This window comes from Mus caroli, chromosome 6, assembly GCF_900094665.2.
Source record: "Mus caroli chromosome 6, CAROLI_EIJ_v1.1, whole genome shotgun sequence".
Taxonomy (NCBI): domain Eukaryota; kingdom Metazoa; phylum Chordata; class Mammalia; order Rodentia; family Muridae; genus Mus; species Mus caroli.
The window spans coordinates 132,027,751-132,052,490 of record NC_034575.1 but is presented as its reverse complement, the minus strand read 5'-3'; the positions used below and the strand labels follow the sequence as shown (position 1 = coordinate 132,052,490).

General features: G+C 45.6%; 1 protein-coding gene across 5 annotated transcripts in view; it reads right to left on the bottom strand.

Annotated features, from left to right (window-relative positions):
* Positions 1-24,740, bottom strand: part of Etv6 (ETS variant 6) — a 230,945-nt gene that overhangs the window by 193,743 nt on the left and 12,462 nt on the right. For 2 of the 5 annotated variants that reach the window (XM_021164909.1, XM_029478404.1), the window contains exon 2: positions 6,390-6,547. The exons of 2 other annotated variants lie outside the window; for them this stretch is intronic. The gene's annotated coding sequence lies outside the window, so the exon portion shown is untranslated. Of the gene's footprint in view, positions 1-6,389; positions 6,548-17,881; positions 18,725-24,740 lie in introns of those variants that run through there. One more of the 5 variants, XM_029478403.1, reaches the window with a different exon arrangement.

The following is a 24,740-nucleotide window of genomic DNA, read 5'->3' as shown; positions in this document are numbered from 1 at the left end:
TGCACAGATTACACAAGCAGGAGTCATCGCAGATAACAAACACAGAGGGATTATACTTCAGGTAGATGTCAGCGATGAATATGGTATCTGAAGACTTTCTTGTAAGTTGAAAAATATGACAATCAACAAAAGCTTCCACTGTGGACTCTGCAAACATTTAGCCTGACTGTGGCTGGTTGTGTTTGGAGAAGGACCGAGAAGGCTCCATGTACATGTGAGGACTCTTCTTTCACATTCTCCTCTCAGTGCTGAGAAGGCAAAGGCTGGAATCGTCTACTTTCGTTCAATTATACACACATAATACCCCATTTCATCTTCACTACAGAAAAGATTAAGACAAGACTCTACTGCTATTTGCTATTGCATTTAAATTAGATTTGATAAAGACCAGCTTTCTTGTGGACCCTCCCTTCCCTTCACCGGCCACAGAAACATTCACGTGCATGAGAAAATGCAGTGTTGGGTTTTAGACGCTCACTTCCTACTTCCTGGTTCTCACCCAGAGAAGAAGTATTAAAAGTCACGAGAAAGGAGGGAAATGTCACTTTTACCCAGAAAGAATCAGGAAGTGCCCCAAATCCAAGAAGGAAGATGTCTTGAGAAACTAGCCTTTCTTCTCACAGGCACATAAGAGTTGTGCTTTATGTGGTTGGTATCTTATGAAAGGAATCCTGGATGTTCAGTTTCTATTATTATTATTATTTTAAATATCCAAGAAGGAAGTTGGATATTTAACTATCCAAGAGGTATAACTGATATACAACTCAACCATGAATTAGCACAAAGATCACCAAGCAGTGGTGATGGCTCTCTGCACTAACGAGGAGAAAAGTTTGCCGACACAAATGACAGTCCAACCTCCATACAGCAAGTGCCACCTTCTTAGCTGTCCTCAGCTCTCATGCTCCCTTCTTAGAACCCTTCTCCGGACATACTATGGAGAGTAGCAGCCGCTGTGACCAAGGTCATACTTACATGACCCAGTGTGCTTCTCTGAGAGCCCTGGTCATTAGCAAACTGTGTTTTAATTTCACTTATCTTCGTGTACAAGTTGAAACTTACAGACTACATTTTGCTAGTTGCATCATCTGTACCTTCTAGATGTTACATTTGAACTCTAGGTAGTAATTAGATAATATGAAGAAATTACTGTTAGCTTTGTTAGTTTTAATGATGGCATTTTGTTTGTTTTTAAAGGATGTGAAAGGCATATTTAAGTGTTTATATGTGAAATTACAAGGGATTTATATAGTACTATAAAATAACAGGTTGGTGGAGGTTTGTAAAGGGTGGAAGGGCATAGGGCAAGATTAATCATGCACTAGGAACTGTCAAAGCTGAGTGATAAGTGTGTAAAATGCTCTGTCACTCTTACTGCTTTTGAATATATATATAGAAATGTTTAATAAACATTGAAAGCTAAATAGTAAAAAGGAAAAGTATTTGTCTCAGGATGGAAAAACTTCATTAGCAAAAAATCAGAGGGGGGAAAAAGGATGTCTTAAAATTAACTAAAACAAGCTATTTGGGCCAGCAAGATGGCCTCACAGGTAGAAGTGCATGCTATACAATCCTGGCCAGATACATTTAACTCATGGTACCTACATTTAAAGGCTGGATGCAGTGGCTAGTGTGTGTCATCTTATTCTCAGCATCCCTACTGTGAGAGAGAAGGCAGAAGGTGAAGCAGCAGGGAACTCTTGTATGCAGTATACGAGCAGAAACAGTAAGAGAGACTCTGCCTCAAAAACAACCAGAAGGGGATACATGCATGCATACATGGGGGGGGGGGAGAAGTGGAGGGAGGGAAGGAGCGGAGGGAGCAGAGGGAGGGAGACAGATTACTAATATAATTGTTTTTAAAGTGAAAAGAGAACGTTTGGTCCATGAAATTTGTTCTCCAACCTCTAAAAGCACACAACAGCACACAAGGATCCAATTCATTCATTCATCCTCTCCCCACTCCTATGGCACACATACACAAAACACACACTAAATAAAACCTTTTCTTAAGAAATAATAAATGAAACTACACGCTCATTTGACTTATCAAATAGCAACAATTCAAAAACTACTGGAGAAGCTGGGCGGTGGTGGCCCACGCCTTTAATCCCAGCACTTGGGAGGCAGAGGCAGGCGAATTTCTGAGTTCCAGGACAGCCTGGTCTACAAAGTGAGCTCCAGGACAGCCAGGGCTACACAGAGAAACCCTGTCTCGAACAAACCAAAGGGGGAAAAACACACTGGAGATGAGAGACCATGGATTGTTAGAACTGGTCTATCTGCAGATAAGAAAAAGACCCAGTTGTCACCTGTTGTTACGGTCTAATTGTTGAAAGCACTCGGAGTACATATGATGCTAACAATGGTAGTGTGTAAACAAGGTCATTTTGCATTAACAGAAGCACAGATAAAATCAATTTATCACATCATTCCTAAAACTCCCTCCATGCAGGACCAACCACCATGGACAACTTCTGACCCAGCTGGCAATGTCCACGACAGATGTCTGTCCTTTCATCCGTCCACGTGGTAATGTGCAGTCACTGAATTAATTATCAACTCCTTTCCTAAGAGACTGTTTCTAGCTAGGAAGTTTGAGGACACCATGAAGTTATGTTATGAGACAGAATCTTACGAGAGAAAAGGTGACATAAGAGGAGAAATAACAACTCGTTAGGGAATTTTTCTCGGGGCAATCTGTTTCTGAGTTTACTGTTTCTGAGTTTATAGTCTAGTGACATTTCCAGGAAAACAAACTCTAAATTCAGACCCACAGTCTGCTCTAATTTTCCTGAGACGCAAGGGAACAGAAAGTAAAGCCACACTTAACAAGAAGTCCTGAGACAGGCACGCTCCCTTCCTCTCTTCAGACATGGACCACAAACTGATGAGAAGGTCCTGTGAGCTAGTGGAAATAGACATTGGAGCCTAAAACTGTCACAGTCTGGGGTCACAAAACAAAACAAAAACCTAGGTAAATTCAGTTAGTATATAATGAGTTTACACTTTTTCTCTTAGTTGAGTTATACTTTAAAAGAAAACAATGAGCTGATACAATGAATGGAAGCAAAAAAATATGCACCAAAAATTTGCTCATTGGCCAGGGATCTGTTGCCCGTGGACAGAATGGAGCCCCATCCATGATCAGAAGCTTCCAGTCTTATCTCCTGCTTTCCTGAGCATCCCACAGGTCACTGGATACCTAACAAAAATAGACAAACAAACAAAACCAAGAACCACAGAAGAAACGGCATGACATTTGAGAAAGTATAACTAGCTAACTTTAACTTTGTCTATATTTGCCAAAAAGCTAGGAAAGGCAAATTGTTCAGATAATGGAGAACAAAGAAGGCAGGACGATGGGCGCTGGAGAGACGGCTCAATGGTTAAGAGCACTGACTGCTTTTTTCGAGAGGTCCTGAGTTCAATTCCCAGCAACCACGTGGTGGCTCACAACCATCTGTAATGAGATCTGATGCCCCCTTCTGGTGTGTCTGGTATGTACTCACATACATAAAATAAATGTAGGACTGTGTATAGCACTCAATATACAAGTTAAACAAAAAAAAGCAAATGCACCCAGTGAGCTAGAGGGTGTTACAGCTGCTAAGGAGGTCAGATGGCGACAAATGGCCATCATCAACACCTATGTACATGGTAGGGACACCAGCCATATCTTTAATAGGAAGAAAACTCATTTCCATGGGATGCAGGAAAGTATCTCCCAAAAGGCTCTCTTTGCCAATGCTACCAGGAAGCACTGACCAGTCTACAGTGGCTTTAAAGTACCCCAATTTCCCATATATCTACCTCAGGACCCACAAGTCACCTGTGCTGTTCTTTGCCCTGTGTTTCTGAAGTGCTGAGAATCGAACCCAGAGCCCCAAGAATGCTTGAAAGTGCTGTCAAGCTCAGCTATATCCCCAGCTCTCAAAGACTTTAAAGAACATTACATAAGGAGGGGAGCCAACAAAGACTGCAGGGTGGAGGAGAAAGAGTGAAACCCTTAAAGGAGCCTTCTCTGTGGCCATTCCCTGCCATGAGCAGGAACTGATTGCTATAAGTGTGAGAGTATAGATGTGGTCAGAGTACAGGGGGAGGAGCCCGTCAACGAACGCCACTTCGATATGCTCTAATTAGGTTCTAAGCAGATCTCTCCGCTGCAGGAAGGTGAGACAGGGATAGGCAATCATTTTAACAAGCACTTTGCTGTGGGTTCTTCCTCTTAAACAAGTCCTCAGTGGAGGAAGCTAATCATTGGCTGCAAGAAAATCAACCCGAGTACTTCCTGCCCTGACTGAACATGTAATATGGACCCTGGAAGATGATGTCAGGGGCTGCACAAAGGGAGGGAAAGGTTCTTAGCCAAAAAATCAAGCAAGCGAGCAAAATTCCTGTACTACCAGAAGCAGCTTAGAAAGGACGCAGCGGCTGGGCAGTGGTGGCACACACCTTTAATTTCCCTTTAATTGGGAGGGGAGGCAGAGGCAAGCGGATTTCTGAGTCCGGGGCCAGCCTGGTCTACANAGTGAGTTCCAGGACAGCCAGGGCTACACAGAGAAACAAACAAACAAAAGGCAGAAAGTAAGGGTGCAGGGGAATGGGGGAGATACAGAGGACAAAATGTTAGGTGTGGTAGTTTATGATTATAATCCCAGAATTTTGGGTAAGGCTGAGGCAAATGGACTCTTATGAAATGGAGGCTAGTCTGGGTTACAGAAATGAGCTGAACATGCAGCTAATTCAGAGTGCTTGCCTAGAATTCACAACGCCCCGATTTGAGCCATAATACTACATAAACTAGCCGTGCAAGTAAACACCTCTAATTTCAGCACTCGGGCAGTAGTGGTAAGAGATTCAGAAGTTCAACGTCATCCTCAGCTACACTCAAGGCCAGCCTGGGCTGCATGAGACCCCCCATCTCAGAGGGAAACATAAACAAAAACACAATAGTGGTAAATTATATGTTACGTTGGCTTTTAGTTTATTATTCCTAAGTTTGAATTAATTTGATGGGCTGCCTCTTAAAGTATAAGTTCTTTATGTCTACAAGAACCAGAGTGGTGCAGGGTATTCTGAGTCATAACTGAGATGACCTGGATGCTCCTTGGAAGGAAGGTATGAAAGATTAAAACTTCACCCACGTCCTTTCAGAGGTCAAAATGCCCTTACAGCCAGAGAACTGGGAGGCTCATCTCTCAACTTTACAAATAAAGTCGAAGACACCGGGAAATAGCTTAACCAAGGGCACAGCGAGGCTCCACTCCATTGCACGAATGTCAAAGAACACGCGGAAGAGTACCACAGTGAGGAGGTGTTTGCTGACATTCATGTCAGAATGATGGAGGCCAGCAGAACTGTGAGCTGCTCGTTGGAGCCTTAGTTTGCTTCCTACTGCTGTGATAAAACATTGACCAACTTGAAGACAAGGGGTTTATCTGGTTTGCAGGTTACAGTCAGTCACTTAGGCACATCATTCAGAGACATCAAGGCAGGAACTCGAAACAGAACTTGGCTCAAGTGGGCAAGAATCTGGAGCAGAAACTAAACAAAGGTCATGGAGAAGGACTGCTTCAACACCCCAGGACCTTGTGTCTAGCCGTGGTACCACTCCCAGTACGCTAGGCTCTTCTACATCAATCAGGGAAATGCCCCACAGGCCTGCCTAGAGCGTAATCTAATGAGAACACTTTCTTAATTGAGGTTCTCTCTTGTCAAATGGCACTGGCTTGTGTCAAGCTGACAAAAAACAAAACAACAGAAAAACGCCCAATACAACAAGCAAGTCTGCACCTAAAAGCTGCCTGTCGCTCTGATAGGTGGCCTGTGAAAGACACAAAGCATCAGATCTCACATACTCTTTATAAATGTGCCATTTCCCTATGGGAAGAGAAAGGAGAGTGACAAGAATGGTCAGGTCTCACAGTGGCCCCATTTTTAAAAGCACCTATTTATAGACGTGAGAAGCATTAAAGCCATTTAACATGCTATGTGTGAACTTGGTAGCAAGTCTGTCCAAAAGAGGAGAAAATGAGTGTCTCCTGGTGTAGGGGACCTACGTGGAAAAAGAGTCTGTGGGAAGAAGTCAGTCATGTTCTTTATTCAACCCTTCACTCATTCATAAAGTACTATAACTTACACAAACAAGGAGCCTACACACAACTATCTGTCCTTTATTTCAACAGAGTCGAAGACCTGGGTAAGGAACAACTGATGATTAAGTTAGGTCTGTCCTTCCTACACATTCAGATTGTTTTACAGTTCTTACTCCTGTGTGTGTGTGTGCACGTGCACATTTGCGTACACACACACACACACACACACACACTCACTCATCCACTCACAGAAAGCCAGAACATTACTTTCCATTCAGGTGACATTAATACCTGTGTTAATTCTGCATATACTCTTTCCTGGAGCACGAGGTTCCTATTATCTCAGCATTCTTCTCTGAGGCTATTTCCTGGTAATCTCAGCATCTGAAGCTGTGGACTCAGGGGTGAGGCCCTTCCTCGTGAGGACAGCATGAACCAGTCCCTCGAGGCTGGGAAAACACAAAGCAGAAAAAGGAAGAATCCATGAGTTCTGGCCTTTCCCCTCCTACTCCACAGTGTGAGGTGGGATAGCTCCTCTCATCTGCTAGTCCCCAGCAACCTGAGGAACCAGGCCTTTAGACTATGACTTAACTAGACAACTGGCTTTCCTGGGGCGCCTGCCTGAGGACAGCAGAAGATCACAGGGCACACCCCCTCATCCTCCACAGTCATGTGAGCTAATACATCTTAATTAATTAATTGATACATGAATTAATACATGCATAAAATTTACTGGCTCTCTTTTTCTAGAGAACCCCAATACAACGATGCCTATCATTCTCTTTAAATGAATGAGATAAAATCAGAACAGAAAAAGAAATCCTAAGATAATCAGAAACTATTCTCTCTACAAGGGGACAGAAAGCCAGAAGGAAGAAGGTACCACCATGTGAACTGTAGAAAACGGGCGTAAAACAACTCCTGTGAGCTTTGGTCACCGATGAAACCATGCCCTGACTGTTCCGAGCTCCAGATTAAACGCATGTACATCTTCCCTGCCCTCAACAGATTTTATTACCTGGGGCAGTAGATCAGTAGCCATGACCAAAAGTCATCACACTGACATTAAGACTGGAATTGGGCATGCCAGGATATCCTCAAGGACCTCGAAACACCCTCCCTTTTACATTTGTCTCCTTGATCGAGTCCTTGTAATAACAATGTGACAGGTACGGTACTTGGCCATTCAAAGTCCTTGTTGGTTAATTAAACAGCAAGTACATGGTGCACCTGGCATAGATCCTGGCATAGGTAAATGAGGCCTGAAAAAACGGAGGGAAAACACCACAGCAGAAACCAGGGGGGCACCTCCTCACCAGAGGAGGTTAGGCAGGGCGGAAGCAACTGCCCTGAAATATACAGATGTCTACCAGATAGAATTTGGTGGAAGTTCTTGGCCTAGGATGGTGCTACCATCCTCATTTTGCAGTTAGGAAACAGGAAGTTCGATGAAAGGAGAAGTTTCATGACGTTAAATGAGTTCTCTGAGGGCCAATGGCACTAGCTTGGCTATGTTCCGCAGCCAGCCTCTTAAACCAGAGGCCCTTCACTTCCCCTTGTGCCAGGGTTAATCTTGATTATCATACTGGCAGTGCTCAGAAGCACCTGGAAGACGTCTAAGCACCCCGTCAGGTGCACCCGTGAGGTTGTGTCTCTAGGGAGCATCAGATTGAAGGGAAAACCCATCCTGGATTCAGGCAGCAACATCCCATAGGCTGTGAGCCCCAGCCCCACATTCCTGCTCTCTGGTTCCCAGCTACAGCAATCCAAACTGCTCTGCCCTGTCAAACAGTTCCAACCATGACACTTCTGAAACCCCAGGCCCTAACAAACGTTTCTTCCCTCAAGTTGTTTGTGTCAAGTATTTGTCACAGTGACATTGGCAATTGCAATACCTAGCATATCACAGGAATTCCTTGAGTGTCTGTCCAAATAATCTGCGTCACTGGGGCCACTTTCCACAGCCCATGTTCTTCTGGCTACATTCTGGTCCACAAAACAAGAAGGATTCAGAATAACCGCCATATATCTGCTAAAGAAACAGTCTCTGTGCAGGTCTCTGTGTAGGGCTGTCATAACAAGCCAAAGGCAGTATGGATGTATGAATGCCCTTATGTACATATATACTTATTTATATATGTATCCAAAGATGTGTATGTTCTCCTACTCAGAGCTGGAAGTAACTTGGGGTTTTAGTTCTGGTTCTACTTGGACTTACAATTATAGGCAGAAAGAGGGAGCAAGGAGAAGTGCTGAGAAAAGAGGAGGGGTGAACAGAGAAAGGTCCAGCCCAAAGCCAGAACCATACATCTCCCTCTCCCTTTCCAGAGACAACAGCCAGAATTGATCTGTGATCTGTTTCCTTGTCTTACAAAAGCAGGCGGGAGTCACTGCGTGCTGGTAGTGGGGAGAAGCAAATGATAAGACCTTCCATTCACTTAACAAGAAGCAGAAAGTCGGTTTGAGAACCACATCAGGGCATCTCATGGACAACTCACGAATCTGTATTCACAAGCGGAATGTTAAAACTGCACACTGTTCTCTCTGCAGAAGAAAACGTCTAAAGTCCCCACTATAGCCTGCTTTGCTGCAAACAGGAACCACCCTCATGAACATCTATCTGGGCTGAGTCCTGGAGCCCAAGACAGCACCAGCCCCAAAGCCACACACATCTGTAATTTTTTTTTACCATGTTCTCTTTTATTTGATTTGGGGTGTGTGTGTGTGTGTGTGTGTGTGTGTGTGTGTCTGCGTGTGTGCTGCAGAGGTGGGACTCGTGTGCCATTGTATACATCTGGAGGGACAGAGGGCAATGTTTCCTCCTTCTTTGCATGGGTTCTGGGGATTGAACTCAGGTCATGAGGCTTACACAGAAAGCCCCTTTACCCAATTAACCATCACACCAGTCCCCATAAACTGTTTTAGACATGCTCATTCTTTCAACAGCAACACTATATATATGTATAATCAGTTTTATGTCCAATTTTGTAGTTATAAGCACAAAACCAAAAGAGATCTTGACCTAATAGGATCACATGAAGGAGTAGAAATAAGATACTTGAAAAAAAATGTGCTAGAAGTTTCAAACTGGGTGCTATAGATAGCATGTAAGAAGGGCATCTGGGCCAGAAGTGGTGATGCATGCTTGCAATTCCACAGCTCCGGGGGCTAAGTCAGAAGGATGGTGAGTTCAAGTCTAGCCTGGAGTACACAGGGAGACCCTACCTACGGACCTGGCTTCTTCCAAGGCTCAAACAAGAGGATTTCTGGAATTCAAGACATGCCTGGACTACAGAGTGAGTTTGAAATCAGACTAGGCAACATAGCAAGATAATGCCTCAAATAAAGTGACAGGGATGAGTGGAAGAGACTAGAGATACTGCTCAGTGGCATCGAGCTTGTTCAGGATATGTAAGGTCCTAGGTTCAACTTCCAGTGCCAGGAAAAAAGGGGGTGCAGTTACCTCTCATAGCAGACTTCAGGCGCGGCAAAGGCAGTCCAAGGGAAAGCGATGAGAAGCAGGACAGAGAGGTGCGTAGAAATGTATGGGGCTGAACAGCCTTGCCAGGGCTTAAACCAGAGTGTGCGAAGGAATGAACACAGACTGCAAGCAGTCTGGCAATGCAACGATGCCAAGGGTTAGGGAGGCGCTTCTCTGTTGAGACTAGACTGAGAAAAAGATGTCAGATTCTTGTGCCATCTCATTACCTTATGGGACAGCTTACCATCCAATGACTTTATGCAGTCACCTCCAAAGGCATCATCCAGAATTCCCCACTAATGGGGAAAGTGACATGAACAGGGGGGCTACAGGCCAGCAAGAAAACATAAGGCAAAGACTGAGATGCGGACCGGCAACTTGACTTCAGTGATGTGTGCATATCAGTAGTATTTCACTATTTCTACTCTGTGGGGTGGGGGGAATCCAAGCCTTATTTTAAATTAACACCTCTTTCGGCTGTATACTATATAGACACTACACAGTAGCTAACTAGAGAATACATCATGAAGCTTAAAAGGATTGGCATGTGTAGACAGCCCACACTTGGCGACACCCAATTCTTTATGCGTGTATCACCAAAACTAAAGGATTATCAGGATCCCCTTCTTTTTCCTTCCTTCCTTCCTTCCTTCCTTCCTTCCTTCCTTCCTTCCTTCCTTCCTTCCTTTCCCTCTGAACTTTGTAACAGAATGCAAAGGATGATCTCTACGAGTCTTCAATTCAGAAATCAGTGACACTTGGGAGCTCTATATATGTTCAAGGGCCATAAAAGTATTTTCTTTAAAAAAAAAAAGTCCCGAGGCTGGGGAAATGGTCCTATGAGTAAAGTGACCACTGCATAAGCAAGGGACCTGAGTTGAAATCCCCAGTATCAACAGAAAACCTGGACATAGTAGTACACACCTGTGACCCAGAGCTAGGAAGGAAAGACGGGCAGCTCTTCCAGACTCGATGGTTAGCCAGCCTAGCTGAAACAGCAAGTCTCAGTTTAGTGAGAGACCTTGTTTCAAAAAAAAAGATGGAGTGAAAGAGATTCCACATTTACCTCTGGCCTCCACATGTACACATAGCAAGTGTTCCTCGGAAACACACACACACACACACATCTACCTATAAACCAAACAGTCACAATCTTCCCCTTCCCCTTACTGTTCACCCTGCTTGTGATAATAAACTTTTGCAGGTTAGAGAATGAGATCTGATCAGTTTGTTTCTGCTGCAAACACAACTCCTTACAAATACATACACATAAGAGGCTTAGCTGGTCCCGTGAGCTGATGAAGGGCCAGCTCTGCCTACCCAAAGCACAGCACATTAGGTATCTTCAAGAAACAATGACTGGGGGCTATAACCATCACTAGGTGATCAACAAGTCCCTATCTTCCCTTAGGGAAGCAAGGATTCGGTTGATTCAGAGACAGGCCTCATAAGCGCGTCAGGCATCTCTACTCCTCCAGGTCCCTTCCAACCCATCCACAGAACAAGCTTTCCTCGAAAAGAAGATCAGAAAACAGCTGTCTCTCAAACTCAAGACTGAACAATTAATTGGGTCACGAAGGGAAAACACCAAAAACAAACCCACAAAATCCCCTAGGCTCTGACCACACTGCACAGTTGGGAAGGGTCACACGCGGGGCTGAGCAGAGAAAATTCTTGGGTTCTTTCTGCATAGACTCAGAGCAAGAGACACATTATGTTCTCTTCGGGTGGTAGACCGTTGAGGGAAGTTATCGGTTCTAGAATTTTCCACCTTGGAGACTGGGCACCCTTTACTGAAAACTTCACAGGAAAAGAAATAACGGTCTCATTTTTAACTTTCAGAGATAGAGCGTCCCCTCATAGGTCACAGGCCGGCCATCTGCTCCCTGGCTCGGAGTCTCTGCTTTCCCTCTTCCTCCCCACATCCATCTGAACATCCTCTGGCAGTTTATAAGCTGTGTCCCATCGCCTGTGGAATTCATAAGCAAGAACTTCTCAAAAACCCAGGCAGGACAGGAAGGAAGCAAGCGATCTGGCCACGCGCACGGGCTGTTCTTTATTGTTAGCTGAATTCCGTGCATTGTTTGCTGGAGTCGTCTGCCTGTCCCTAAGGTACAGGACGACTGAGGTGTCCAATAGGCATCACTCTATGTACTTTAGAGAAAGGCACTGAGTGAGCAGACACTGCTCTAGGGAAAACTGTCACAGACCAGCACTAGCATAAGTATACCTGCTTGGAGCTAACTCCACAGCTCATCTAAGTCCTGTGCCTTAAACTCTGTTGTCTGTTCCTTAAACTCCCCTTAGATCATCCTCTCCAAACTAGGACTGAGCCTGGATGGAACTCAGTAAAGAAACCATCTATTCTAACATGAGTCACTGGCATTATCAGCCAAGATCAAACACAGGCCCATTATCTCCCCGCTCCCCAGGAAAACATAATAAGAGGTACCAATGAGGCACGCTCCCTTACGAGCAAAGTGGCCAGCGTTTATGGACTTACAGCTATACTATTTGGAGGGATGGGGTTCCTGAAGGAAAGCATCTACCAGCCAACATCGTTTCTTTAATCACGACTTCAAGGATACTTCACATATGAACTCTAATGACCTTCTGAAGTCCAAGGGTCCTCTCACCCTAATCTACATAAGACATATATAAGTCTTCTCCTTTCCATGCCCCCATCCCATTTTTGTTTCCTTTTTGTTGCTGTGACAAAATACCCTGGCATAAAGCAACTTAGGAGAGAAGGGGTTTATTTTAGCTCACAATCCCAGGATGCTGGGAAACCATGGCAACAAGGGCTTGGGATCGTCCTTGCATCACAACCACCGTCGAGGATGGAGAGGCAACGGATGCACATGTGCTTAGTGCTCAGCTAGCTTTCTCTCTACCCTTACACAGTCCGGGGCCTAAAACCCAGGAACAGTACAGGTCATTTTCACGGTGGATCTTCCAACACCAATTAAGATGATCAAGACAGAGACATTCTCAACCTGATCTAGGTGATCACTCACTGAAAGTCTCTTTCCAGGTGACTCTTCACTCAATCAAGTTGAAAACTGACACCACTCCCCCACCTCCCCTCTCATCTAGTCTCTGCTCAACCACTGGAGTGTATTTCCCCCAAAGTGATTGCCTGTGGAAACTCAAACCTTTCTTCAATTCCAGCCTGCAGTCAATTCTCCCTTGCACCGGCCCTCTCTCTGCAGTCTTCTCGTTTTCTTCCTCGTGGGCATCCCCAGACTGGTTCCCAGCAGAGTCAACTCATCTCACATCCTGCCACTAAATCCCCACCTCCTCCTCCACCACACCCACCTGCTCTGTGAGCTGCCCCTTCCGCAGTCTGGATCAGCACCCTTATTCACACACCCTCAGAACACCACAGTTTGGCACCACCGGGCCACAGATGGCTCTGCTGCAACAAAACACCCAGCCCCACTGAACTGCTCTCCCTTTTCCTTTCTGTCCCTGAATGCTCAAGTTCAAGGTTAAGAAGAAGTGGTGGATTTTCGGAATCTGGAAGCTCACCCAGTGACAAGGCTGAGGGATGGCCTAGGGGCCTCCACATCATGTAGCCTTCCCACAAAAGTTAGATGGCAATCACTGTCACTCCTGGCGTTCAATGCAGGGTTTCCCACACAGTGATGCCTCTGGACTCTTCTAATGTGCTGGTCACCACCTTCCTTTTCACAACCCAAGAATACTGTGATACCAATCAGAAGCTGCATACTGTTGCACGGCTCTTTTATGGAAGACTTGGTACCTGGATAATACCAAGTATTTCACACCAGTGACCCCACTATTAAAATGGGGTGGGGAGCAGAGGTGTCAATAAGGTAGCTCTCTGCCTCAGAGAGCACAGCGTATGGGCGCCCCTAATAATGTCTTCAACTCCTTTAGCTCTGCATATTGGTGAAGAGCCCTGTATATTATTCGCAAGCTTTGTTTCACCCCATTAACAGAGGACAATTGTATTAGCCATATGAGTCTGAGTTCCCATGCTATTTAACTGCTCTGCTGTCGTGCTAGCGAAGCTGAAGGGGGGGTTGGCAAGAGCGTAGATCACCTTCATGTACAGATATTTGTGGTTTTATTTTTCCTTCTGCCAGCTTGCCTCTCCGTTTCAATTGCTTACCATCTGCCTCTGAACAATCTAAGTGCGAGCAGATAGATTTTATTTGGAGGATGAAATGGTTTGGGCTCCTGGAAAAGCATTTTCATATACTGGCGTTCAGGGCATTTTCTGCTTAATAGGACTGAGGGGTGATTCGGTTTGGTGGGAAGTGGGTCTACTCCCTTAGTCGGAATATGCTGTTAAAAGGCCTCATGATCACATTTATCAGTGGAACAAATAGCATAGTCATGAGGTCAGAACTCATATGTCAGCCTAAAATGAGCCTTGAATGGCCCACAGCCTGGCACGTGCCAGGGCAGAAAAGTGAGTGTTATTGTATAAACATCGTATTTCCCCCTTCACCATATTTTAAGTTTAAAAGAAGAAAGGACTGAGCCACTTCGCATGGAACTCGCTGCTTTGTGGTTTACATGAACTGTAACCAGTAATTGAGACACAGGGACATTCAATCAGGTCACTGAAAAGAGTCAGCTGATTTGTAGACCTAGAATCTCCATAGCTGGGAAGCTGAAGCAGGAATGTTTGAAGCCAGCCAGCCTGGGCTACGAAGTTAGATCCTGCCTCCAAAAAGAGACAGGGCCAGGGGGAGGAAGAAGAGGAAGAGAAGGGGGTTAGAAGAGGAAGAAGAGAAGGAGGAAGAAAGAAAAAGAAAGGTAATATGGTTTGAACTGATCTATAATTCTGAAATCAAAATCCCAACTAAAGACTACTGTGTCTCAGGTCATTGAGCTGGTCGTATCAGAAAATGTGGGTTCCGACGGAGTAATTGTGTCATGTGACTCTGCACACATAATTAACTGAGCTGTTTGGGCACTGGTTTGAAATTCCTCAAAACTCAGCTGCCAGTGCCTAAATCCTGTTATTGTAATAATCATCTTGTAAATTATAAATACTGAGAACTGATTAGACAGATGTCAGGAAACTACTTGTAGACAAGTCTTCACCACTGGGGCAGGAAACCCAAAGCACACTACAGCAAGCCTAGGACTGATCCAAGAGGTGACTGGGCTGCCACCCTGGTCCCCTCCTAGATAATGCCCTTCAGAAACAGTTACACTGGAACCCCAACTTCTTTTCAAACAGGGTCCCACTCTGCAGCCTGGCTGTTCTGGGACTGCCCACTAGACCTGCCCTCTAGCTTGCAAACATCCACCTGCTCCCGCCTCCTGCATGACAGAATTACAGGCAGACATCTCCGTGCCTGACTCAGAACCCTAGCTTAGCTTCCTACCCCAACAGATCAAGCAGCTCTGGACTCCCAAGTCTAGGCTGATGAGTCCTCTGTTCCAGAGTTGCTGCAGAAGCTACTTGAAATTGCCCTACTAAATCAGCAGCTCGCTCCTCCCCATCTCCTCTTAAGATGCTAACTGGGGAAAGACCTATCCCTCTCCTATGAAAGAGAAAGCTACAGTACAATTACAGATTTAGTTAGTTCCATCACTGCTTAGGAGCCAGGCAGATAAGGAAAAACAGCAAAATCTCTCGCCCACCCAACTATCTATTACTATATCTACTACGTATCTATTAAAGTTTATACCTATTAATATGTTATATATACTATATAGGTAGTACCAGGTTTGGTGGTGTATGGCTTTAATCCCAATACTCAAGAGGCAGGGACAGAAGGATCTCTGTAAGCTTGAGGCCAGCCTGGTCTACAACTTATCTTACGTTCTAAGACAGGAAAAACTACATAGAGAGAATCTGTCTCCAAAACAGACAGACACACAGACACACAGAAACACACACACACACCCCACACACACACAGCTATGCATGGTTTTAATAAAACAATAGTGGTTCTTCATTGCAAATGAACAGACTCAGAAAGGAGTGTTTTAAAAACCCTACATGGCAATATTCTATGTGTAAATCTTACAGAATTGCCACCTGTTATGTAGGATCGTTCACCTAGTCATTTTAGTGTCTCTCAATGGTTATTTCTCATTCACTGAAGGGAACTAGACTGTATCTTCCTTGGTTTTAGAACATCCTAAAAGCCATCTCCCTAACTCTTCTCACCCACTCTGTTTCCATTCCTACAACGAGAGCCTGCTGAAGCAGGAGAGGAGCGAGTGACTTTCCTCCATCTGTCTCCATCCACACTGAGAGCAGGGTACACTACTACATCAACGAATACTGACGGGCCGGTCAGTAACTGGCTACCTCAGGGAAAGTGTGACCAGGGAAGGTGATGTTCAGAAATGTCACTTTACTACTTAAATCCAGCCAGCACACATTATAAACTCTGTTATAACGTGAGAAGACTGCAGTCCCTGTTAGACTAAATGCCACACAGTAACCCATCTGAAACATTAATCTTGAAGAGCCAGTGGTGTAGCTCAGTGGTTAACACCTACCCCATTCAAGGCTCTAAGTTTGATCCCAATCACTGGAGGGAAAAAAAATCATATGAAACAGGGATTCATGGCGCATGCCTGTAATCCTAAGGCATTCAGGAGGCAGAGGCAGGAAGACTGCAGCTGGTCTACATTTCAAGTCCCAGACCAGCCAGGAACTCACAAGGACACAAAGCAACAACATCTGAACACCTACAAATGATTAATTGTGAGGATTTCAACAAATTGTTCCTAAAGCCATTATTTGGAAGACAGGGACCATAGTTAAAACGGTGTTTCTCACCAAAACACATGACAAAATCAGATGCAAAGGAAAAAGTAACTTGTATGCTGTCACATTAAAATTAAAAAAAAAAAAATCACACGAACCTTTTCTCAAGTATGATGAATTTATTATGGTACTAAAAGCTGCACCCCCCCCCACACACACACACACACACAAACCTATATTCTTTATTTTGGAAAGGCATGCTTAATATAAAATACTCACAATTATGTCACTTATCAAAGTCAGGTGATCAAAGTTAACTTAATCTCCAATGAGGAAGAGAATTGGTGTATTCCCATAGAAAAAGGAGATCATCAGGAAAGAGAAAACAATGAACACAGAAGGCAGGATGACGTCATTTGGGTGGGATGACATCATGTAGGAAAGGAGTGTGGCAGGACCGTGAATGGCTGCAGACACACACGGCCTCGGGGTGCTGCAGACTCCCCTTTTGGAGAAACCCACTTGGGCACTTCCTGCTTTGAAGGTTTACTAGCCGTATGGGATGGGCCAGAGGCTGATGGTATCTATTTGGGGAATATGGATGGAGGAACTCATGATCCAAAGAAGGAGAAACAAAACAATTTTACATTAACAAAGAAAAGAAAGGCTCCAGCAGGCATGGGACATGAGAGGTGGCTCCTGAGAGATGAGGGGAGATGAGGGGAGATGAGGGGCTGAAGTGGGAGGAGGAAAAGAATGAGGAGAATTGGGGGGCTGAGTGGGAAAAGCTAAGAAAGCTAAGAATAGAGACAGGAGGAAGTGCTGCGCCACGAGAGATAGACTCAAGGGAAGGCCGTGGAGGCCTGGGAATCACTGGTAACTACCCCACTGCACCAGAGGCTCCACAGCCTGGCCCTTATTCAAAACAGAAGTCCATCTGTGCCCCTCACTTCTCCCTCAGCTCCTTTTAGACCAGACTTCCTAGGTACTTTACCGAGACAAATCTGAGGCTGACAACTGCAGGCTGTATAGCAAGAGGATTCCCCCCACCCCGGGACCTGTGAACCATGTATTAATGTTCCAGACATGCATTAACTTGTGGTATAGAAACTAAAGCAAAGTCCAGGCAAAGGGGAGAAGGGGAGGGTATGATTAGAAATATCTTAAAAGGTGAGTGTGTGTGTGTGTGTGTGTGTGTGTGTGTGTATTTACCAGAAGTAACACACCTGGTTGGGCAATTGTGCAATGATATCTAGTATAGAGGTGTGAATTCATGTGTGTGAGTAGGGTATGTTTGTATGTATGTATATATGTGTGTGTGTGTGTGGTGCATTTGTGTATAGGATGTGTTTGTGATATGTGTGTATGGTGTGTTTGTAGAGTGTGTGTATGGTGTGTTTGTGGTGCATCTGTGTGTATGGTGTGTGTGTGTGTGTGTGTGTGTGTGTGTCTGTGTGATGTGTGTATAGCATACCTGGTTATGCAATTGTGTAGTTATACCATAGGGGGTGGGTTCCTTCCTGATCTCAGATTCTGCCCTGAAGCATGAGGCTTAAGTATCCTGCAACTTGCTGCAAAGGAAAGACAAACTACCTTCTCCACACCAGCCAGAGAGCATAAAAAGAAGCAATCCAGGAAAGACCCTTGGCACAGGTGCTGTCTCTGGTAACTGGCGTCAGGCAGAAGACTTCTAGTCCTGGGGCTGAAGGAAGAAGAGAGAAGAAAGGCAATCAAGAGCCTTTCACCACATCCTAAGTACAGAGCTAGCTCATGCTGGGGTCCGGAGACAGAAGAGTGGTCCTCCTGGAGCGGCACTGGACACTTGATATTCTCTTTGTATTCAGAAGCTAATTACAAACAGGGTCCACCCAAGCCAAAGAAAGAAAAAGAAAGGGCTTCTACCAAACAAATCAAATGTTACCTTTCTTCTCATATGCAGAATATATATATATTTAAAACTTGTTAACTTAAAAAAAAATTTAAAAAGGCCCTGAACTCTCCTACACGGCAGATCAATTTTAAAGCAACGTTAAGAGAATCTGTATCAATTCCAGATATGGAGGTTGGCACAGAATTAAATAGGAGGTAGTCTGAAGGTGAGCCTGTGCCGTATCAGTGGGAACAAATGCTAGGTCCCATGTGCTGCGCCCTGGGTTTCGCTGCTGCCTGACCACTGTGTCAGATGAGGGGAAAAGCAGCCTCCACTTCAGTGGAGTAAAGGCACTGAGCCAGGCTTCCAGTAACGCCTGCGACAAGAACCCTGACAGCACCACGCTGTCAAAGCATGAAGGATACCAAGACACTCCCTACCTGCCCTCAGGAGCCACTCTCTCTACCTTGGCAGCTTTCAAAGTGTGCACTTTCACATCTGCACATGGGTCTAGAATTCTCTTCTCTCAAAGTGGCCAGACGGCACATTCTGCTAACCAGTGAGCAGGAACCTCATCTGAATCCATGTGAGAGAGACAAGGCAATCCAGACTCCCTGAGCAGACGACAGATGAAGAAAAGCAGGATGGGGACCTACTCACCTGCAGCCAAGGTGAGGTGAAGGGCAGCGGGGCCAGCAGGCAGCTGCAGTGTGAGTCTGGGAGAGAGTCCCTGGCAGGTGATCAGGAAAAACTGGCACGGTTTGAGCGGCTACTATACAAGGATCTGTGATGGGGTCTGGTTGGGTTCAGGAAGTTGGAACTTCTCCCACAGCTTAATGGTCTATTTCCCAGCTATCAGTCAATCAATGGCAACCAGGAAAAAAAAGAAGAGATGAGTTTTTCTGGGCTCGTGTGGAAGGTTCAGGGTCTCTTGGAACTGCTTCCACTTGGTCAACTTCACTTGTATGAAATCCTACCGAGACAAGTAGCCCGAAGACATCAGAGAATCTGCTGTATGAGCAAACACCGTAGTGTTGCCCTTCGCAGACAGAAATGTTGAGGCTGCCTGTCACACCAAGGATAAGACAAAGACATTGTCCCAGTGCTGTGGAGCCTGAGTCATTCCCACGGGTCTGTCCTGAGGCACTGCCATGAAACCAAGGGGGTGCCGAAGAACCACTCCTCTTGGCACCAATGCCAGCACTGAAGGAAACATGGGCTTTAGAGAAAGCTACAAAGAGCCCACCCTGGGGCCAGGACAGTGCCATACTCTTCTTCAAAAGGCAATCGAAAACTTCACAGAAACTTCACAGGTTATCGGTGCTGACCAACCAGTGAGGGAACAAGCTGGAGGAACAGGTCGAAAGTTTGCCTAGGAGAGCCTCTCAGCCAGCCACAGATAGACTGCAGAGGATTATGAAAAAGAGCCACTAGCTCTTTGTCCCAGACACAGTCCACCCATGCCACAGCAGAGAATCATGGGAGTACCAGCCAATCCATCTAGGGCATCCAGGCTACATCTGGTACAGGCAGCCTATGGATTCTTGAACTTTTTCTCAGGCTATATTCCTCTCTAAAAGGTGGGCTCCAAGAGAGAGAACGTATGAGTGGACAGAATTGTTTGTTGTGTATCCTAGGGCTGGACTGTGTTATGCTTGCCCTGTGGTCTTCCACAGGGCTTCAACAGGATGATTTCTATCTTCTATCGACAAGGAGAATTTCCTCAGGACTTCAACAGTACAAAGACTTCATATTTCACATCACAAAGCCCAGCATCCACTTAATAGAAACTGAGTAAATACGAGCTGGTTTCAGAAATCTAATGCAAAACCAGGGACATCTGGCTTACTTGCCAGAGTGCCTGCCTAGAACGCATAAAGCCCTGGGTTCAACCCCCGGCCTTCACAAACTGTGTAAGGTGGTAGCCACCTACAGACCTTGGCATGCAGAAACAAGAGAATCGTAAGTTCAAGGTCATCTCTAGTTTATGGTTAGTTTGAGGCCAGCCTGGGTTACACAAGACCCTACTTTCCCCCATCTTCCCTAATGTTTTTGATTCAAGGTGCCTGCCTCCCTTCTAGGCACCATGTTAGAAACAGATAATGTAAGAATGAGTCCATTAGATTCCTGCCCTGTCTGGGCTTTCAGATCATGGAGAATAATACGCCAGTCATCTATAACCGGATCATTGCCAATCACAAAAGGCAAGTTCAATGAGTTGTGGGAATGCCGTGTCTGGCAACCACAGAGAAAGCTTTGAAAAAATAGGCTTCGGATAACAAGAAGGCTGCCAGGGAGAGAGAGGATCAGGGGACGATTCCAGGCATGAAAGTTCAGCATATGGTCTGGGGCGAGAGCAGTACTGTCTGAGTGGGCCGTATTGTTGAAAGGGGAAGTGGAACACGGTATTAGAAAGTAGAATGTCAAGTGCCTGGTTTGACAAAGCAATGAGCTGCAAGGAGTCAGTGCAGAGCCAGAAACGGATCTCAGCACTGGCGAGATGGCTGCAGAAAAATCAGAGTTTGGTGCCAGCTTTAGCTATATAGTGAGTTTGAGGTCAAATGGGGTGGAGTTGGGGTTAGAAAAGGGACACAAGAACTTCTCATTAAAAAAAAAGTTGGTGGTGCACGCCTTTAATCCCAGCACTCGGGAGGCAGAGGCAGGCGGATTTCCCAGTTCGAGGCCAGCCTGGTCTTACAGAGTGAGTTCCAGGACAGTCAGGGCTACACAGAGAAACCCTGTCTTGAAAAAAAAAAAAAAAAAAAGAGTTACTCCCGGCTAGACTGAAGGGGGCCTGGGCTAGATAGTGTTATGCCAACTTGACACAAACTAAAGTCATCTGAGAAAAAGAACCTCAAGTAAGAACGTGCCTCCATAAGACGTAACTGCAGAAAAGCCTGTAGGGCATTTTCTTAATTAGTCATTCAGGGAAGAGGACCCAGCCCAGCACGGCTGGTGCCCTCCACCCCTGCACTGGTGGTCCTGAGTTCTGTGAGAGAACAGGCTAAGCAAACCAGTAGGCAGCACCCCTCCATGGCCGTTGCATCAACTCCTGCCTCCAACGTTCCTGCCTGGTTTGAGTTCCGGTCCTGATCTCCATCCTTAATGAACAGTGATGTGCAAGTATATCCAGAATAAAACATTCCTTCCCCAAGTTTACTTGGTCATTGTGTTTCATCACAGCAATAGTGACCCTAAGACAGTGCCCAAGCGTGGAGACCAGGAGGAAAAGAAAGCAAGATGACTCGGAACCAGAAGCACGCCAGCAAGAGCGGAGCAGAGAAGACTGACCTGCGGTATAAACCACATAGAACTAGATTGTCCTGATGACCGGAAAGCATAGCGCACCAGCCATCTTAAACCTTCAGATCTAGGAACCTGACAAAGGGACAGTTCAACAAGACGGGGTGGCACAGACCCATGATCTCTGCACTTAACTTAGTAGGTGGAAGAAGCAAGATTAGGAGGCTGAGGACAGCCTAGGGCTACATACATAGCAAGTTCAAAGCCAGCCTGTGCTCATGGAGACCCAGTCTCAAAACAACCACTACTACCACACAGCAACAATGGATAGAGAAAGACAAGAGAAGACAAGACAAAGACAAAGACAAAAGAAGGGTCATCATTCACTTTTGTGGCAGTGCTGACTTTACACTGAAGAGGTGACTGGCCAGACGATCATCCATCTACTATCCTCTTCTCCCCCGGTGACTTAATGGTCCCAGTGATTTTGTTTCCAGCCCTCACCTTATAACATGACTGGTTAGTAGATCCTTCTAACAGAAACCTCTCCCAAGAAAAGCTGCCACGTCCTCTGGCACCCAGCCCGCTCACCAGCACCTCCTGGCAGGGGCTGGCTTACGTGGGAGAGGAAAATAAATAAATAAAAACAGTAATAATAAGGCACTGCCAGGGTAACAAGCTGATCCAGTCAGAGGATTAGAAGAGACACCTGTTTCCCAACACAGCAGCTGTTATCCCCGTACGCGAGAGAAGCCTCCTAGTAACAAGAAAGAACTCTTCCACTGTAGACCCAACGGTGGCGGGCACCTTCGCAGACCTACTCTCAGCTGAACACGAGGAAAGGTTCGAGGAAGACCAGACACAGAACGGGAGCCCTGCCTGGCTGCTCTTGTGAATTCAAATGCTTGCTGGCTGAGGAGGAGGCAATGTGCCTGTTACCCGGGTATTCTACGGCACAAATCTTTAAAGCAGTTATTATATATGAAGGTGTTATAAAACATGCCGGAGCTTTTTGAAGTTCTGTTGGTTCATTCCCTGTAGCTGACCAAACACCTGTTCGTTTAAGCCAGCTTCTTAAAAGGCAGGGCAGGATTCAAACACTGTCCAGTTTAGAAGGCAAATACTAACACAGAAGCAAATAACATTTTAAAATTATCTTCTCAGGCTGTTCACCACTGAGCGCGCGCACACACACACACACACACACACACAATCTATCAACATACAAACACCATAGGCAAACTATTTCATAGCTGCAATACGTACACATTACCTTTTCAGACTAGACCAGGAGATGTTCTTAGAGACAGCTTGCTAACAGCCCCTCAGCTTGCTGTTTAACAATCCGTTTATAGCCCATCACAAAGCCAACCCTCCGAGGAGATATATTTTACATCTATACGTAAGGTTTCTTTGCTACAACAAGGCTGGATTTTTGTGCAATCTTTTCCTCTCTATGCTAAAAAACAGACTACACCATGATTTCTATAACTTGCGATTCTATGAGCATTCAATACATGTACATATATGCAAACCGAGTCACAAGAATAGGCTCTTGTGGGGAGGGGGAGCAGAATGATGCCCAAGAAATCACAAGGCATACCATACCGTCCTGATGAAAGCTAAACACTGCGCAGGAAGGCATTGTGTCAGCTGGCCTCACCTTGTTCTCCCTAGAGCATGCTAATTCTAACCTCTAACATTGGTTCTCTACCTTCGGTCTTCCATGGCTTCATCTGGGAACCTTTATCTGACCCAAAGAATCTACTTTATAGATATGGGAGAGTGGAGAAATCTTCCAGGGTACTTTATGAGGCCATCAATGCTTACACGGGTGCAGACAAGGAATGAGCCTAAAATTGCACATTTCCCCCCCCCACCCCACCCCCGCCCCCACAAGCCTAGCATTTGTGCCCTGGGACAAACTAAGAGATGTGCCTTCATACAAGTCGTAAAAGAGAAGCAACAGCCCAAGCCTCGGTCACATGGGCTCACATTTGCCTGTCTTACCCAGCGAGGAGAACTTCCCCATCATCCTGTCAGCCATCCCTGAGACATTAAAGGGCGTCTCCCTGGTCCGCTTCTCGGTTGGTGTGTTAAAACTAATCTGGGCAGCAATGAGTTTGTTCCTGCTTCCATGTTCATCCTGAGGGGAACTCAGGGCAAGAACACCAAACAGGAACCTGGAGTCAGCAACTGAAGCAGAAGCCATGGAGGAGAGCTGCCTGATGTCTTGCTCCCCAGGTCTTGCTCAGTTTGCTCTCTTACATAACCCAGGACTACCTGCCCAGGGGTGGTACCACCCACAGTGGCCCTGCCACAACCACTCATCAACAAAAATGCTCTACAGACATGCCCACAGGCCAGTCTGGAGGAGGTAATTCCTCAATCTACGTTCGCTCCTCCAAAACTGATTCTAGTTTGTGTCAAGTTGATGAAAATAACCAGGGAGGAGGGGGAGAGCCCACTAATATGAAACACTAAGAAAAAAAATCACAGGCATCCGTTTGGGGACAAGAGCTACGGAACTAGATTCTGACACTCTCACAATGCCTGGGAATCTGTGTATGCGTGAATTTGCCCAAACCGAGTTCTGCAAATCATGCTAAATAAACATCCAAGAAACAGACCAGGGCTGGGAAGACCTGTGGGTAAGGGCACCTGCCATCAAGCCTGACCTCCTGAGGAACACCACATGTGGTCCCCGGGACCTGCATGATGGAAGGAAAAGAACCAAGTCCTGAAAGCTGCCCTCTGACCTCCACACACATGCCTCAGCGTGTGTACACACAGAAGAAATACATCGAGATATAATTTTAAATATTTTTTTAAAAAAAGAAATAGGCTATGTATGAACTCACATTCACCTATAACCTAGATCTGAGCCAATGAGAGGCGAGAGGACTGTGTGCTCATCCGCCCACAACTCCTCCATGGTAAGCCTTTTAAGACCACAGCTGAAATGAAAACACAGAGAGACCATCTTTCCCTTAAATCAGACTGCTTAACACGTTGGCTAACCACAAAAGCACACACAGGCATTCCCCTCAGAGAAGCTCTGCCTGACCATTTTTACCAAGCTTCTCAAGACAGACAAGTTCTCAGAAGAGCTGGTGAATGTTCACAGGGACTTGCTCTACTCAGTTCGCCTGTCTGCGGCCTCTGCTAAAGCAAGGCCCTTCCCTAGACTACAAGACTCTTCACGTTGCCTCCTTGTATTTTTTTTAAGGAGATTCTCTCTCCCTTCTCAGGCCTTGTCTCACACATCTACCCCCCACAAAACAAACTGTATTGTACCCCAAAGTGTGCTACTATTGATGCTAGTGCACCTCTGATTGA